Raw genomic sequence first — 17,003 nt, 5'->3', positions numbered from 1 at the left:
TTCACTTAGGACCATGGCTGGGGCTGGGGCTTCCTTTCTGAGAACTTGCTGAGGATGTCTCAGCGAACTACAGAGCCCCTTTCTGAGTGATTTCATAGAGCAGCAGCTCACTTCTTCACTCACTTGTGTACACACGTGTGTGCCCATGGCCAGCACCCCAGCTGAATAAGTAAGTACGTGTGTTCATGGGCACAAGTTGCACTCCCTCGACTGGGTTTGGTTACTACTTCTGAGCCCTGTTGGACAGTGTCCAGTCAGACAGTGGCCTGGTTACACCCCTGCCTGAGGCTTGCTACCTCCTATGGTAGCAGTGACCCTCACAGGCGCCCTCGCAGCACCACCGTCTCCTCTCCTGGCCTGAGTTCCCTGCTGGCTCCCTCTCAGAGGTACTCTTCTGCCTCTGCACTGGGCTTGATGGAAACACATGTTCCTCCTCCTAGCCTGGGTGCCTGCACCAAGTGTCTGTGCTGAAGGTGCCTTCCCTGACCCTATTCATTAGAGTGTTTGTGACCATATACTATTTTATCCAAACTTGGGCCCTCTGAGAGTGTGCTGAGCTGATGAAACAGTAACAGGAGTCAACACATCAGCAACAGACATGGTCAGGGACTGGTCCGGGCTCAGTAGGCAGTGGTTCCCCTACTCAGAGCCCACTGCCACCCGCTGTGTGACACCTGGCTATGGGAGCGAGTGCCAAGTACAGAGCTGGTGCTTCTTCTCCAGCCCACTGTCACATTCGGTCTTAGCTCCTGTGTGAAGGCCGTACGGGTCAACCTTTATAAGCAAACCTAGAACGGCTCTTGTGACCCTGCATTATAGGGCCTGGGAGTATAGGGCCCTTACTGCTGTTAAGAACACTCCCCTGCATCCTCTGCCTGCCCTAGCCTGGCCTTGCCCCCTTGAAAACAGGCTGAGCAGAACTGGCAGTACATTTCCCCCAGCACAGGTAGAGTCCCGGCCAGGATGCCGTCCTGCCCTGGATTCTGCATACAGTTACAGCAAAGCGCTCTTTAACACATCAGCCTTAGCCGCCCAGTGCCCAGTTTGATGCAATGCCTAGTGAGTGCCCTGTGAGGGCTGTGGGGCAATTCAGGACATCTGCAGTTGGAGCTCCACCTCCAAGTGGGACAGGCTCATGGGCTCAGGCCACCACAGACACCTGCCTGAGTAGGGGTGAGGGGAGCAGGAGAGGAGGGCTCAGCAGATTCTGATACAAAATGAACAGCAGGGGCCAGGCAAGCAAATCAGCAGCTGCTAGTGGAACAGCGGCTGATCAAGAGCCACACAGGTAGGTGGCTGGGAGGCCCCCTCTCCTGCAGCTGCCCAGCGTGAGTGGGGTTGGGGCAGGAGAGGGCGGGGAGAATGCAGCATCCTAGCATCCTGGTCTCTGGGAGCTGGGAGGGGCACAGCCCTCATCTTGTCAATCCCCATCTACAGAGGAGACCTGGGAAGGCTGTGCTACCCGGGGTGGGGTGCTGAGCACTGGTTGTAATGAGAATCTGCAGTGTGGAGCCTGGCACAGGTGGTGGCGACTGACTGGGCACCCACTGGACCCCAGCAGGTCAGAGGGCAAGGCGTATGATCTTGGTAAGGTCTGGGGACCAGAACCAAGAAGTCCAGGTAGCCTGGTGGGTCTGGTCCTGGGACTAAGGGTCTGCAGCGTGGCTGGACTGGGACAGTTGTGCAAAGCCTCTTAGGTTGTGGTGAGGCTGGGACTCGGATGCCGTGGAGGGAGGGAGGGTGTGAGCAGCCAACGCCAGTCTGTCCCTACAGCACCATCCTCCCCACCCTCATGTGGTCCAGACTGTTCTGTGCCTCACCTTCTCTTGCTGCTGATGTCTGTGTGGTTCTTGGTGAAGATGCTGACTTGGTGAGACTGTCCCGAGCTTTGTGACCCCTCTGAAGCCTTCCCTGCTGTCTCCTCCCCAGGCCTGAGCGTTCACGGGTCCGTGTAGCAACTGTCTAGTCATGTAACCTGTTATGCACTCATTGGTTTTCATTTTTGTCCCCAGCCCGCAGGCCATGAGCTCCTCCGGATCCCATGTCCAGAGCCTGGCACAAAGCAGAAGCTGCACCCACAGCTCTGTGACTCGGTTTCCTTATCTGTAACTCTTACCAGGCTATTTTTAAGATCAAATGAGAAAATCCATAGAAAACATGTAGCATGGGGCCTGGCACATCATTAGCACTAAAAATGTTCACTAATGTAAAATATAACAGTAATTATAACAACTACCACCTTGTTGTAAGATTCAGCCGAATCTAAGTACTTGGAAGAGAAGGCGAGAGAAAGGGGCAGCTCCTTCCTTTTGGGTCAGCACTGACAGGCCTCTGGGCAGTTTTTCTAGCAGTTTCCTCTCCCCAAGGATGAGGCCGTGCCGAGGCTGGGCTCCATAGAAAGCAACCATGTTGGCATGAGTCCGTGTGCCATATGGGGGTGTACGTGGAGTGGCTGGGGTACCTGGAGAAGGGAGATTTGCCACATGTAGGGAGGCCAAGGTCGCAAAGCCTGAAGTCTGGCCCAGCTCCCCTTGCCCTGCTCTGATCTCCAGGCCCAGCGGGCTCCCTCTTGTTGGCACTTTCACTAACATTTCCCACTGTGGCCTCAGCACAGCCCCCTGGGCGGACACCGTCTACGTCCCTCTTTCACAGATCTGGAACCCAAGCTGGGACTGAGAGGCCTTGCTACAAGCAGACAGCCTGGGCCTGCCCTGGTACTGGGACCACCCCCCGACCCCCTACGCACACACACAATTAGTCCTGTGTCCCTGTCCAGAGACTTGCACTCAGGGAAGGACTGGGGATTTCAGAAAGCCAGGCATCACCTCTTCATTTTTTCTGCCTCCAGAACTGTCAGAGCAGTCTCCTCTCATGTCACTGGGGCTGAGAGTTGGCCATCAGCAGGGGTCTAGGACCATAGACCCCTGGGCCCTATCTTGTCCTGCCCTTTCTCCCCGGCTCTCCCACCCCATCTGTTACCTGGGCTCTATGCTTTAGGTCCCTCCCGCAGAGTCGGCTAACCATATTGCCTGGATGAGAAATAGTTAACGAAAGGCATTGAAGGTGGGTTGGTGGGGGGGCTCAGTCCAAGAAGGCCTGTGAGCCTAGATTGGGCAGTGTGCGCTCCCCCTGTGAGCAAGCAGGCATGAACATGATGAATCAAGGGTCCCTAAATCTCAGTCCCCCAGCTAGTAGATTATACTGACACTATCTATGTTTTATAGGCCATGCGCTATACAGCCAGCAGCGGGATAGCTATGGGTTGCTGAGATGGAGCCTGAACACTGCAAATGTTCATACTAAGGCAGGCTCACCACATCCACAGGGATCCTGGGGGTCACCCAGGCCTCTGGACCCTAGGAGAGGGTTCTGGGAGGAAAGGGAAGATTTCTCTCTCAGAGTCTCAGGAAGATGGTAGAGTAGGGAGGGGTCTGGAACAGAATTCAGGCAACACCTTCACCTGGAATGCTCTTCCCCTCACTGTACCTCCAGCAGCTGAGGAGAACTTGGCAGGTGCACTCATTCTGGAGACTGTCACGCAGCGGCGGGACACTGAGGAACGCTCAGTCAGCACTGGATGGTGAAGGGAACAACCAGAGGCCCAAACCAGACACCGCTCTCCTCAAATAAAATGGTACTCCTTCCTCTCTGTGTTCTGACGCCTGGAACGTACGTTAAGTCAGAGCGTGCAGGTATCTGCTGGGCCCCTACCCTGAAACAGCCCCTGAGTGGGAAGGGTGAGTGGGGAGAACAACTACTATTGAGCACTTTTCAACTTGTGTCCTGGCATCAAATAACCTGTCAACCAGATAAACAAAATGTGGTATATGCATACAAACAAGTACTATTCAGCCTGAGAAAGGATGAAAATCCTGACACAGGATGCAACATGGATAAACCTGAAGACATTACGCTAAGTGAAATAAGCTGGTCACAAAAGAACAAATACTGGATGGTACCACTTATAGGTGGGAACCTAAAATGGTCAAACTCAAAGGGACAGAAAGCAAAATGGTGGTTACCTGAGATTGGGGGAAAGGGGAAGTGGGGAGTTGTTGCTTAACAAATATAGTTTCAATTTGTAAGATGAAAAAGTTCTGGATATGGACGGTTGCACAACAATATAGATGTACTTAATACCACTGAACATTTAAACATGGTTAAGATGATAAATTTTATGTTACGTGTTTGTTTGTTTTTTACCCCAATAATAATAATAAAAAGAACCTGTCATCTAGAAAGTCTGATTAGGTCTGTCAATGAGACACCCAGGTGGAGTTGGGGGGTCAGAGAGCTTTCTCTGTAGTAGGGCTGGGGTGGGCACCTGTGTGTGGTGTCAGGTGAGGCTGCTGGGTGCACCTTCCTGCTGGCCGTCACCATAAGGAAACAGGCACAGAGCATGCCTGGAAGAGCACCTCCCAGAGGTTGCAGATGTGCTGCTAAGAGTGAGCTGGACATGGCTGGAGGAGTGTGCGCACGTGTGTGTGTGTGCACGGCAGCCTGCTGTGTCTCCTAGTCCTGGGGCCTGGGGAGATGTGGACGCTGGGAGCAGCTGGGAGACTTGTTCCCAGAGAGAAAGATTTATGGGTTGGAGAAGAAGTTAATATTGACCAATGATGAGTTAGGAGAGTAATACTTCAGTTTAAGTTCAGAAACCGATGGAAAAAGAAAATAACATGCCCAGAGGCTGTACGTCAACTGAAGCAGCCTGGTGGCATGAGCCACCTGCCGCCTGTGAACAAGGTTTCTTGGCCTATGATGGTCAATCCTGCATGAGTGCTGGCCAGGACTTCCCTGTGGAACAAGGGCTTGTCCCTCCTGCTCTGTGCTGTGTTCAGGAAGGCGCAGGGGAGAAGTCAGCACAGGGCACTGAGTTCAGGGGACTACATCTATGCCCAGGGGGGCCATGTGAAGGCAGCGTGGGGCGGCCTGCTAGCTCAGGCTACGTGATTCCACTAACTCACCTCCCAGGGGACACAGTGCTGATACCTCTGGGAGTTGGCTGTTAGCTCCCAGGACACCAGGCACTGGTCGGCGGGAAGTTGGGCTGAGGATGTTCCCTGGATTTCCTCAGGCTTAGGGGGACACCCCTGAGGGGACCCTCAATCAACTAATGGGGACCCAGAGGACTTCAGGCCTGGGCTGAGCAGAGGCCAGGCAGCCCCAGAACCCAGGTCTCAAGCCATTGAAAGCCCCTGACAGCTCACCCAGCCTGATGATTTCCAGGCTGACCTTATTCCTCTGGTCAGAGTGCTCATGGACATACTATAGCAGGCTAATGATTCACTGATTTAATTAAAGTTTTGTATGTATTTTTAATGCGTTGCCTGTGGCCTGAAGGAGCTGACTTTCCCTGGGGCCCTGTCAGAGATGGTTTAGGGTTGGTTCTTTTGGGCCGGCTGTCAGAGGAGGAGAGAGGTCTGTTCCAGTCGGCTGAAAGGGGCTCTGGGGTCTCCGTTGACACTGAGCCTCTTTCCCCTGAGCTTCAGGGAGGCTGCTCCTACTGCCTTCTGTCTCTCTTTGTCCTGTTAAGAGGACAGGAAGCCTGACAGGGAGGAGCGGGGAGTTGGGAGACTTATGACATACTAAGACAAGGCACTCAAGTGCTGTGTGACCTGAGGCAAGAGTAGAACTTCTCTGGGCCTTGGTTTCCTTGTCTACAAGAAGAAGGAAGCAACCTAGAGTCACAGATTCCTAATTCTGGGACAAGCCTTGCAGGCCAGACAGTCTCCTGTGTCCACCTGTTAGTTTGTGACTATGGATGTCAAATTCTTGCTCCTCAGACTCATTTCCTCTCCCCTTCTTGGCTGGTAGGCTCCCTTCTCTCTCTTGCCTCCTGCTTCTGGGGCATTTTGTAGAGCGTTTACCAAGGTATGTGGTATGATTTGGGTGGGGAAATGTTCACATGATTCATGCTCCTCATATTTTAGATGAGGAAACTGGGACTCTATGAGATTCTGCCACACAGTGAGTTACTGACACAGCTATGACCAGAAGCGGGGGTCAGCCAGCTAATCTCTAACTCCTGTCAGGCCGAGGGCCCTTCTGCCTCCTGGCTGCTTCCCTCTGCTGAGCTCAGGGCAGTGGCTTCCTGGCTTTCTTTCCCTCAGGACCAGGGAGTGGGTGAGCCCAGGCAAGGCCCCTTAAGTTCCCCCTCCATCCCCCTGCAGCAAGATGCTGGCAGCATCTGGGACCTCATTTGCTTCTTTTATTTTGAACATACAGGGGCTTGGGAAATGCTTTTTGGTGACAGTGGTTCCAATAAAATAGAATTGCATCCACTTCCAAAAGCGTTAATCCCTCTTCATCTGGCACTGTTCATATACAAAGGAGGACATATTTCTCATATTTTATTTCAGCGGGAAGGAGTGGTGCAGGGGTTACTATACGGCCATGTTCCCATCACAGGCGAGGAAACTGAAGCTCAGGAGGGGCAGGGATGTGAGCAAGGTCACATGCTGATTACTGACAGCTCCAGCACCTGGTGTCATGCTGGACCTAAAGCAGGCTGTTCAATGCATGTTTGTTACCAGAATCATTAAATAAATGAATAATAAAAATTGCTAAGCAAAGCACTTACTATTTATTCCATGTTCTGAGTGATTATCATGATTAACTGCAATAATTCCTTCCTTCCTCATAAACATCCTATGTTATCCCCATTTTAGAGATGAGAAATCTGAGGCACGGGGAAGTTAAGTCATGTCCCACAGCCACACTGTAGTAAGTGGCAGAGCTGGGATCTGAGTCCAGCCAATCGGGCTCCAGAATCCATGCTCTTAGCCACCTAGCAAAACCACGTAAAGACTAGAACAGCACTTGCCAGTAGACCTTTCTGTGATGCTGGGAATATTCTGTATCTGCTGTCCAATATCTGCACCCACTAGCTACATGTGGCTACTGAGCTCTTAAAATGTGGCTGCTGTGACTGAGGGACTGCCCAGCACAGGAGGGAAAGCCCCCAGTCTCACATCTAGTGCAGGGCTCTAAGGGTTACTGAACGACGGGCGAATGAATCGCCCAGAGTTTTCACACTAAAGGGATTCATGGCCTCAGAGGCCAGATTGCTCAACTGCCTCATTAAGAAGGAAGCAAGATGGAGAGAAGCCAGGGAGACAGGTAAAGGAATGTCCCCAGCCACACACAGCCAGTCAGGAAGGACTGGCAGAACCAGGTCCCCAAACTCAGGTGCAGTCCACTCCTAATAGCCAAGGCCAAGCCTTGTCTCTGCTCTCTCTGCTCTCTCCACCCCTCCCTCCTTCATGGAGCAACAATACTGGCTCACATTTCCCAAGAAGAGAGAAACCCTGCCCACCGTTCTAATACTGAGCTGTGGGATTCATAGCCCTGTGGGCAAGGTTTATCCCCGAATCCCATCAACTCTTGGTAATCGAGACTGAAACTCTCCACTTTTGGACTTATTGGTGGCAAAGGCCTAATCTCACCCAGGCACTTGGCTGGGAAGCTGCTGGCCCTACTGTCAGCTTGTGTGTGTAGGGAACGCAGACTCATTTTAATATTGGCTGGAGCTAAACCTCATTGGAAAAGTAAATTTGCTATAGCTGCAGGAAAAAAAAAAAAAAGCAATCTACACAACCCTTCCAAAGCTAAACAGAAAATCCTGATTTTTGGATTATTTGATACTTTACTAAGTTCCCGGCACTGGCCCAGAGCCTGGAACATAGCAGGTGCTCAGTCAATGTCTGTGGAAGTAAGCGGAATTTTGAGTGATCTCTGTCTACCTTGACATTTTTCAGTGTGGATAATAAGAGGAGTCCTTGCAAGTTGCGTGAAGTTTTTTAGACAACCATTGGCTAATAAATTAGAATAACCTAGTTAGACATGGAAATATTATTGTTACTGTTGTTCTGTAAGGGAACACCGAGAGTTCCTCTGTTCCTTGCAACAGAGGAACACCCCAGGTGGGCCTGGAGAAGAATCAAAATCTGGAGGTGTGGCAAATCAATTGGGGTGCGGTGGCATGGGAGTTAGGACAGACTGCAATCATTTCAAGTTGATGGGCTCCAGGGTTGGCTAGAGAATTGCTACTTCAAATTCTAGAGCCATCCAAATTCTGGAGTAATTTGCAGGGGGGTATATAAAATAAATACATTAAATTAACATTTGTCTAGCACTTCACCTAAAAACAGCCTGGTGAGAGGAAGGGTCCTCAATTTCTAGGCCTTTAAGAAACCAAGATTCAGAGGGCTCAGTTTTTCTCAAAGTCCACTCAGCTGGTCCTTGAAGGAGCTGAGACAGGCCCTTGGCCTGGCTCAGAGCCGGTGCTCTCCACTACTGCTTACCGGTCCCTGATGCTCTTCAGCAGGAGCCCCAAGGCTCTTCTTGCCTGGAGGCCTGGGGTTGCATGAAGGAGTTTCTCCTTTTTCCTTCTCCCCAGATGCCAGGTCTCCCCGGAGTCCACACCCTTCCCCACCCCATTTTATCACAGGATCAGGAAGGTTGGTGGAGCAGGTGCTAGGAGATTGGGGGTGTGGTGGATCCTTCAGCACTGGGGGATTCACCCAGGCGAGAAGGTCTCCCTGAAGATCACTGATCTCACAGCCTGTCCCCTTTCTGCCTTCAGGACTCCCTCTGAATTACTCTGGCATTCATCAGAGCCACAGAAAGAGCTTTCCTCAGGAGACTGTCTCACTGCTTCACCCAGGGGCCTTCTTGCTCTGGTGGATGCCTGCTGATATTGGAGAGCTTGGGAAGGAGGATGCTTGGGCCGGCCCCAACTATACCACTGAACCAGCCGGACTTTTGCCTTCGGGCCTTCCTCCATTGTGTTGTTCTGCGAGCATGCTTCTGTGTCTTTTGTCTGTTGTCTCATGCTGGCTCCTCTGCCTGCCTCAGACTCTCTCAGATTCTTTCTCTTCCTGAACCCTGCCTCTCTTCTCCTCCATTTCTCGGCAGACAGGAGCTCTCAGCCATCTCTGTGCCAGCTCATCCCTCTTTTCCAGCCAAACTGAACCAACATGCTCCCCCTATCTCGCAAAGCTCCCAAACTACTTCATCACCCTGTGCTCCACAACCAGAAGTACTGCCGACTTGGTCCTTCCACCCCTCCAAAACTACTGTGGGAAAACCCAGTTCTATCAAGAGGCCAGAGGAAGGGAACCGGGCTAGCCCCACAGGTATCTTTCTCTGGAGCCCCTGGTCTCTGATATGGGCTGTCACTGGAGCTGTCCCACTTTAGTGGTTTACCTGTCCTGTGCTTCAAGTGGACTGGTTAGTGACTGCTCATCCAGAAACATATATGCACATATTCAGCCCAGCACATATGAGCTTCCAACACGCTTGACCATGGAGTGATTCCCGGGTCAAGTACAGAAATGGGCACAACAAGATACTTGGCTCCTGGGCTGAACGGGGCACAATTCCATTAACCCTCCCTGTTCTACTAGCTCTAGCAAGGCTTCTTGCTCCCACCAAAGGGGCAAGTGGGAAAAGGCATGCAGCTCCAGAACCTTTGGGAGTGCTGGGCACGGACAGGGCAGAATGAATGATCTCTTCGAGGGTCTTATGGGGAAGGGTCTTCATTCCATATGAAAGAAGGGGGGACTATGTAAGTCAAGTAAAGCCAATAATTGTCACCACTAAGCAGGTTCTGGGAGGACATGTCTCTGTCTCTGTGGTGGCTATTGGCAGAAGTAGAGAGGCATACAGGAGGCACAGACGACATCTCAAAAAACCCTAGAGCAACAGTCCTGTGAGGCTGCAGGCCTCTCAACCCCAGTAACTTAGGAAGCTGTGTGCCTCCCATTTCCACACACACTTACAATAACTTCACAGTGCTATATGCACAAGGACATCTCCATCCAATCAATCCTTTTAAACAGTGTATAGCATACAACCCAAGCTCAGGGTCCCAAGGGCACCCCATCCAGACTGATACTCATGTAGGTAGCGCTGCCCCCTCCAGCATGGGGCTAGCAATGGTCAGCAAAGAAATCCCCAGAGTCCCTCAGCTCCAGCTTCTATAAGAATCCATGCAAAAAGTGCATGGCTGAGACTAGGCCTGGCCAGACCAGGAAGGGGAAGGGGAGGCTAGTCAAGGCATTATTTGTGTGTGTGTGGTTCTTGACCTTAACTAGTTGGTACCAGGCTGTCACCTCCTTCCGCCAGCACTGTTAAATCCTGCGGCTTCCTTCTCTTTTCCTGCCTCACCTCTCAGCTTCTTTTTCGGAAGTTGTATGCTCTGAATTTGGGGAATCAGGACTTCAGGCCTGAAACCTAGTGCAGAGGGGTGGGTGGTGAACTTGGTCATGCCTCCTGCTACACTGAAGGTACCCAGGACCCTTGGCTACCCCTGCCACCTCTCAGTCCCTCTGCCTCCCCAACAGAGTTGCAGAGCTTGGGTCCCCTGAGGAGTTCACTAGTCAGTGTCTGGAGGCTCAGAGCCATTGGGGATGACAGTTGGGGTGCACAGGATGCTAGCCCCTGACTCCTCTGGGCCACCAGGAACCACCTGCTGAGGTGGAAATGCACAGGCCAGCTAAGAGGCTGGGCCAGTTGTTACAAGCTGCTGAGAACCAGCTCTCCCCTTGATGCTGGGCCTGAGGAGGGTTTTATTTCGCAGCCCCCTCGGCGGCGGCGGCAGGCAGCGCCTCCCAGTCCCGTTCGTTCCCGGCCCCCTTTCCAGCTGTCCCCGCTGCGCGCGCGCGCGCGCACACACACACACACACACACACACACACACACACACACACTCACACACCCAAATGGGAGGACATGGCGTGGGTACTGATGGGGACGCATAAAGGGGCTCTGTGCGCCGCGGCGGCGCCCGCGAGGGACGCGGGGGGCACTGACCTGCGGCGGCGAGTCCGAATCGTCCCCGGCGCGGTCCATCGTGGGCGGCAGCCCCTACATCCCGGCCCCGGCGCCTCCAGGCTGCTGCCCTGGGCCGCGCGCTCCACCTTCCCCGGGGGCTCTCGGACTGCTGGCCCCCGAGGGCCACTTCATAGCCGCGGGGTCCGCGCACCCGCGCTCTCTCCGCCCCGGCCCGGCCCGGCCCCGCCGCCCGGCCCCGCTCCTCCTGGGCCCAGAGAACCAGTGGCCAGAGCCTGGAGCGCGCGGGAGGCGCAGGCAAGGACCACCGGGGGCTGGGGCTAGAGCCGGGAGGGGAGGCGCGGGGAGGGGTGCTTAGGGGTCCGGGCGCGTGGCCGGAGCCGAGCCGACCCGGCCAGCTCGGAGTCCCTCCGGCGGCGGCGGCTGCGCCGGTGCGGCCGCGGCTCTGACAGCGCCTTCTGCCCCGCCTCCACCCCCCACTCCCCGCCCCCGAGCGAGCGCGAGCTGCCGGCGGGACCCGCCGCTAATGGTCGGTACCAACCTCGCTAGCTAGGGCGGGGGGCGAGAGGAGGGAGGCCAGTAAGCACAACCCTGGGATTGGTATCACCTCCCCCAATCCCTCAACACCCTCCCCAGCGGAGGCAGCTCCAGCGTGAGGCGCGCGAGCAGGGACTGCGGGCGGGGGCCAAAGGCAGCCCGGGCCTCGGCTCTCGAGAGTTAAAGCTCGCCCGGCCCATTGCCTGCACCCCCATCCCACCCCGCCTCCATCCTGGCTGTTCCTGGCGCCCAGCTTGGCAGCCTTTCTCAAAGGGTGATTGTTTCCGGGCTGGGCAGTGGGGGGCGGTTCTGAGATGAGAGGAAGAGCTGGGGAGCAGGGAGGGTTCGCTCCCTGCTTGGCTTCAGGCACCCCGCAGCGGGAGATGGCTAGTGGGGACGTATGGCACCTGCCAGCATGCAGAGGTACCTGTGTGGGGGTGGAGAGGGGAGTTCTTGGGCGCTGGGCAGTAGGGCAGCCCCACCTGTAGGCACTGCTGCCTTGCCAAGGGCATGTCAACCTGCAGAGTGCCACCCTCAGCCCCCTCCTATAGTGCCCTGGACATTCCAAAGAGCTGCAGGAAGGCAATGCAGGAAGGCAATGGGGTGGAGAGGGACCTGGAAAGGGCAATGGAGGCGCAGAGATGGAGCAAAAGGGTCCAGCAGGCTATCCAGGAATTTTCCAGGGCACCTTGAGCAAAGGAATCCCTACATGTTCCCTGCCTGTATGTGCTGGGTGAGATGGGGGCTGTGTGACCAGGAGTCTCTGTGTATGTATATATGTATATATAGGGTACAGATGTAGCCATGGCATGTAGCCATCTATGGAGATACTTCCAAATGCTCTTGTCAAGTTGCTGGAGACTTAGAAACCTTCCTCATAAGTGTTTTAAGGGTTGCAACCCCTGGCTGGTCCTCTTCCTGGACACCTGTTGTCAGGGCCACCCTGTGTCCTCTTCACATCTCCAGGAGGAGGCCAGCTCTTGTAGCTGGGGTTCTGGCTCCAGCCAGCCAGGAGGATGTCAGTGCCTTTTAGTAACTGAAACTATTCCACAAGTTCTGATGCCTTTTCCCCTTACCCTGCGACCAAGTCTAGACCCACTGTCAGGTATTGCTGAATCAAAGTAATAACATGAGGCAATGTGTTTCTGTGTGCTGTGAGCTGATGCTGAGAATCACAGGAGCCCTTTCTCTTTCATCTTCTCTGCCCTGCTTAGTACCAAGCCAGGCCCTGCTCCTTCTACTGAGTAGCTGAGTATGTGTGGTGGGTGGGGGATGGGGTAAGGGTAGGGGCGGTGGCTTTAGAATCAGCCACTTTGGTAAAAACCTTGAAGTGAGGAAGGAGCCCTTCCATCCACACCATCCCACAAATATTTGACAATATAATTAATAATTACTGCTTCTAGGGACAGCTGTCCCTTCCTCTTACTCCCTCTTCCTTTCCTGTGTTCAATAAACCTCTTTGCCAGCAAGGAAGTTCTCCCAAATATAACCTGAATACCTCCTACTACAGTGCAGGATCATTTCCTCATTCTCGTAATGAAGAATGAATTACTACAAGCCCTACTCTGGTTTTTCCTTCCCTTATTTGAATAACCCTTGTTCCTTTAGACTCTGCGAAGAGAACCTTTCCTGAGACCGTGTTTTCCTGGCCTTCAAATTCTGCTTCCCCCTAAGACTCCACACCAACTAGAGGATGGGAAAGGCAGGTGCAGGAAAGGGTAGGGCACAGAGCACAGAGGAGGGACCTGGGCATCAATTTTCATGGAGTACAAACTGCCTCTCTCTCTAGCTGAGCCAGCCACTCCAAGTCAAAAATCACCAAATGGTAGGGCAGAAATGACCTTGAAGAGTTCCTAGTTGCAACCCCTCATTTTACAAACAAGGAAACAAACCCTCAGAGGGACCATCAGCAGTGTATGTGTGTAAGGGAATGATGGGATCACACCCACTTCTCCATCAGTTTCCCCAGGACAGGGCATAACACCGGGTGGTGAGCTCAGGGGGGAGACAATGAGTAGGCCTGGGTTTGGGGTGAATTCTGAAGGCATTACCTTCTGTCATGGCCAGTGTCTTCAGTAGTAATAAAAGCAGGGGTTGGACCGAATAGTCTTGAGTCCTGTCTGGTCCTAACAGGCTGTGGCCAGTTGAACCCTCTCTGCAGGTGTTCTCTGGTGGTCCTCCCTTCGAGTGCTCTCCCTTTAGCTGATGGAAGGCTAACCAGATGGAACAGGAAGGGTGACAAGCTTCACCCTCACCATTCTTATAAGAACAAAAACCCCTTTCTAGGGACCCAACTTGCAATTTAGGTCCAGGCTCTGTTTACCAAATTTTTAAATATTAATTTTTAAAGCCAACTTAACACAATAATGTGGGATTAAAATTAGCATGATAAGGCTCAGTGAAGAGAGAACAGCCTGCTGTTAGTTTCAATGGGAAGTTTTGGCATCACCCCAAGTGCATGAACAAACACAGACACTTAAATAGCTATGTAAACACAAAACATGCACTCAGAGGCAGGTGCACATGCAAACACACACAATTGTACCTTCTTATGCCTTGTATGTACATATGCACACATACATGTGTGTACACCTGCACCTACCTGCACACTACAGACACGCGTGTGCACACAAACACCAGTCCCCAAAAGTGGTGTGCCATAACTACTGCCTTCCTACCCCTTTTCTCTGTCTTCCTGTTGGCCTCTGCAGGTCTGTGAAAATCCTTTCCTTCCACATTCTGGATCAAATACATACCCACGACTTAGCTCCTGCTCCGAACATCTGGAGCAGCCCTGGCTCTCTGTAAATGACTGATCTTCCCTTCCTCTCTCTTTCCCTGCCAGGGGTGAGCCCCTCTTCTCAGAGGCCCCCAAAGCCTCGCACCAAAATGTTTAGTATTCAAAGCATACTGTCCTCTAGGACAAGCCGTTATGTGTTTATTGTGTAGTTAAGCAGGACAGGATCCCTGCCCCCACTCTTATCCTGGCCCAGCTCCTATAATCTGACGCCCATAAGGGTTCCATAAAACTGTCATCTGCAATGCAAAACCCACAGGACATCTGAGAGGGTCTGTAGGTTTTCTCCAAATCACCTGTGCCCTAATTTAATATGAATAACAGTTTACTCATCAGTTAATTGTTCCCCTTGTAGGTTCCCTCTGCCAGGGCCTCTCTTTCAGCAGGACCTTTGATCTGCTCCTGATTTGTAATGATGCTTCCTTTTCTGACCAGCCCTTGCTTCTCAGTTCACCACCCCACAGAGGTGACCTGAGCTCCGCTGAGCTGCTCCCTGCCTGTCTGGGATCCATTGCCTGTTTTAGCTGTCTAATTGCTGGGGCCATTTCTAGGTGCCCCACCATTTCTAGGGAGCCATTCCCTGCCCCTTAGAATGCACAGGAGTGACTTTTCTGATGTTGAATGTAAAGTCCATGAAGACAGCCCCCCACCCCCAACAAACACACAAAGCACATCGGCCTCTGTCTCACCAGACAGTGGCAGGAGAGCTGAAGGAGGGCAGGCAGGGTAAATTCCCCAGGGCCCAGTCAAGCTGTGCAGTGTTTGACAGGCACGCATGAAATTCTCCTGCAATGGTTCTCACTGGCTGTGTGTGCGTGTGTTGTTTTGGGTGGTTGAGCTCACGGCCCCTTCATTAGGAGGTGTCTGGTCAGAGCTTTAGATCTCGAACATTCTTGTTTCTCCATAACAAATTGGAAATGGTCCTTTGGTCACCAAGCCCTCAGCTCCCCCTCTCTTCTCCCTCCCTCCCTCTCCAGCAGGGCCAGCATTTTTCCTGAGCTGCAGTAAGAAGGCTGATCCTGCCCCTCTCGAATCTCTTCATACACAGGAAGGTCTCAGCTGCATGGCTTTTGATCACGTTAAGTCACATAATTTGTGTTTTGCTTTGTTTTTCCTGTAGCTGAGAGAGGCAATGAGAGTAGAGCTTTGTGACTCGGGGAACATCTCTCTGAGGCAAACCTGAGACCATTCTCTGTCCTCTTGGGGAAGTGAAAACAATCCAGGTTGCCCCTTGACCTTCCTAACTACTCCCCAACTATTCCCCAGAGCCCATTTTCCCCAAGTCCCTTTGGAGTCCCTTGCAATCTGGACCTGGGTCAGTTGTGGAGCAAACCCTATGGTCTCCCTCAGTTCCTCTGAGACCCTGTTCTGGCTCTGCTGCCTTATTCCTGTGGCCTCTCCTGATTCCCAGGCACCTCAGGAAGTGAACTGCCCTTCCTCTCAGTCCCATCGCACTTTTCTCTGGAGGCTGATATTCATGCGTGCATGCTTTTTACCAATTCAGCTAGTTAATACTATGCTGGGTATATGAGTTCTGTTATAAGCCAGGCACTGTGCTGGGTACTAGAGATATAGCAGTAGTAATAGTAGTAACAAATATAGCAGTAAATAACAGCAATTAGAAAAGCTAACTTTGATTAGGCCCTTTATGTCCTAAGTCATATGCGTTAACCAATTTCATGTCATAGGGCGTTTATGAGGTACTGTTTATGATAAGATTCTATTAAAAATTCCGTTTTGTAGGTCAGGAATCTGGGGCATAGTATTTAGGTAATTCAATCAAGATCACATGTGCAGTAAGTGACAAAGTTGGCATTTGATCCAGGACTCCTGGTAGTCACCATCCGAGTATACCTCAGGAGCTTATGTGCTCATATGTGTAATAGGCAAGCAAATAAACAGCATAAACACAGATATTGAATGAGATGTAGAAAGAAATCAACAGGGTGAAGAGCTAGGGAGAATCCCGGGAGGGGCTCTTTACAGGGGAAGAACAGCAAAAGCTTCTGTGAAGAGATCACTTTTGAGCTATGATTTGCAGGATGAGAAGGGCCAGCTGTGTGCAGAGTTGGAGAACAGGAGCCCAAGCTGAGGGAACAGCAATAGGCAAAGTTGGGAAACAGCCAAATGCTCTGTGTATTTGAGAAACAAACATGAGGCAAGTGAGGCTGGACTGTGAAGAGCAAGGACAAAGTGGTGTGAAGTGAGATGAACATTCTCTTTTGGAGTTTGAGGATCCGTGTGCCTGACTGACCTCCAACACTAGTGTCTTCTAGAGGGGAGCTGCTAAATAAATATGATGGATGTAGTCACTTAATTTCCTGCCTAGACTCCCCTCCACAACCAGGATGCTGGGCGCATATCTTAGACTTTTGGGTGTTAGCAGAGTTTCTGCAGAAGTGACTTCGTGCCCCTGAGCTACTTTCACCCTTTGTTTTTGGAATTTGGAAGACATAAAGAAGAAGCTAGGAGTCTTCCTTAAATGGGGCTTTGATTTCATTCATTCATTCACTCATTCCACCTGATTTCTGAGAGCCTACTCTGTGCCAGGAGCTTTGCTATGTGCTAAAATAGAAAAATGAAAGATCAGTCTCCTGCTTTCAGGCCAGTGGTCCTCTCAAGCTTGAGGTTTCTGTGTTTCATTTTCGCCATCTGCTTTATCCCATGTGCTCTACTGGATTCTTCTGAAAGAAAGAAGAGATGGGCAGAGGGGTGGGTTTTCTGCGGGGAGACAGAGACCTTGGCAAGGGCTACTGCAGATGGCAAAAGCCAGGAGAGGAGGAGGGGAAGCAGTGGACAGTGGCCTCCAAATGCTCTTTGTCATCACCCAATATGCTGGATATAATGACTTTTTGGGGTGGGAGAGGAAGAAGAG

The 17,003-nt window shown here is 52.2% G+C and overlaps 1 protein-coding gene across 5 annotated transcripts in view; it reads right to left on the bottom strand.

The window, feature by feature from the left end:
* The window catches only part of B3GAT1 (beta-1,3-glucuronyltransferase 1), a 29,701-nt gene extending 18,270 nt beyond the window's left edge, over positions 1-11,431 (bottom strand). For 2 of the 5 annotated variants that reach the window (XM_074321849.2, XM_074321848.2), the window contains exon 1: positions 10,816-10,950. The gene's annotated coding sequence lies outside the window, so the exon portion shown is untranslated. Of the gene's footprint in view, positions 1-3,486; positions 3,509-10,815 lie in introns of those variants that run through there. The other 3 variants (XM_019717770.3, XM_019717774.3, XM_019717773.3) reach the window with 3 other exon arrangements.
* Between the last annotated feature and the right edge of the window lie 5,572 nt (positions 11,432-17,003).

This window comes from Rhinolophus sinicus, chromosome 9 (assembly GCF_057876585.1).
Source record: "Rhinolophus sinicus isolate RSI-liver-muscle chromosome 9, RSI-T2T, whole genome shotgun sequence".
NCBI classification, from domain to species: domain Eukaryota; kingdom Metazoa; phylum Chordata; class Mammalia; order Chiroptera; family Rhinolophidae; genus Rhinolophus; species Rhinolophus sinicus.
The sequence above is the reverse complement of the archived record's forward strand: the minus strand, read 5'-3'. Positions and strand labels throughout refer to the sequence as shown.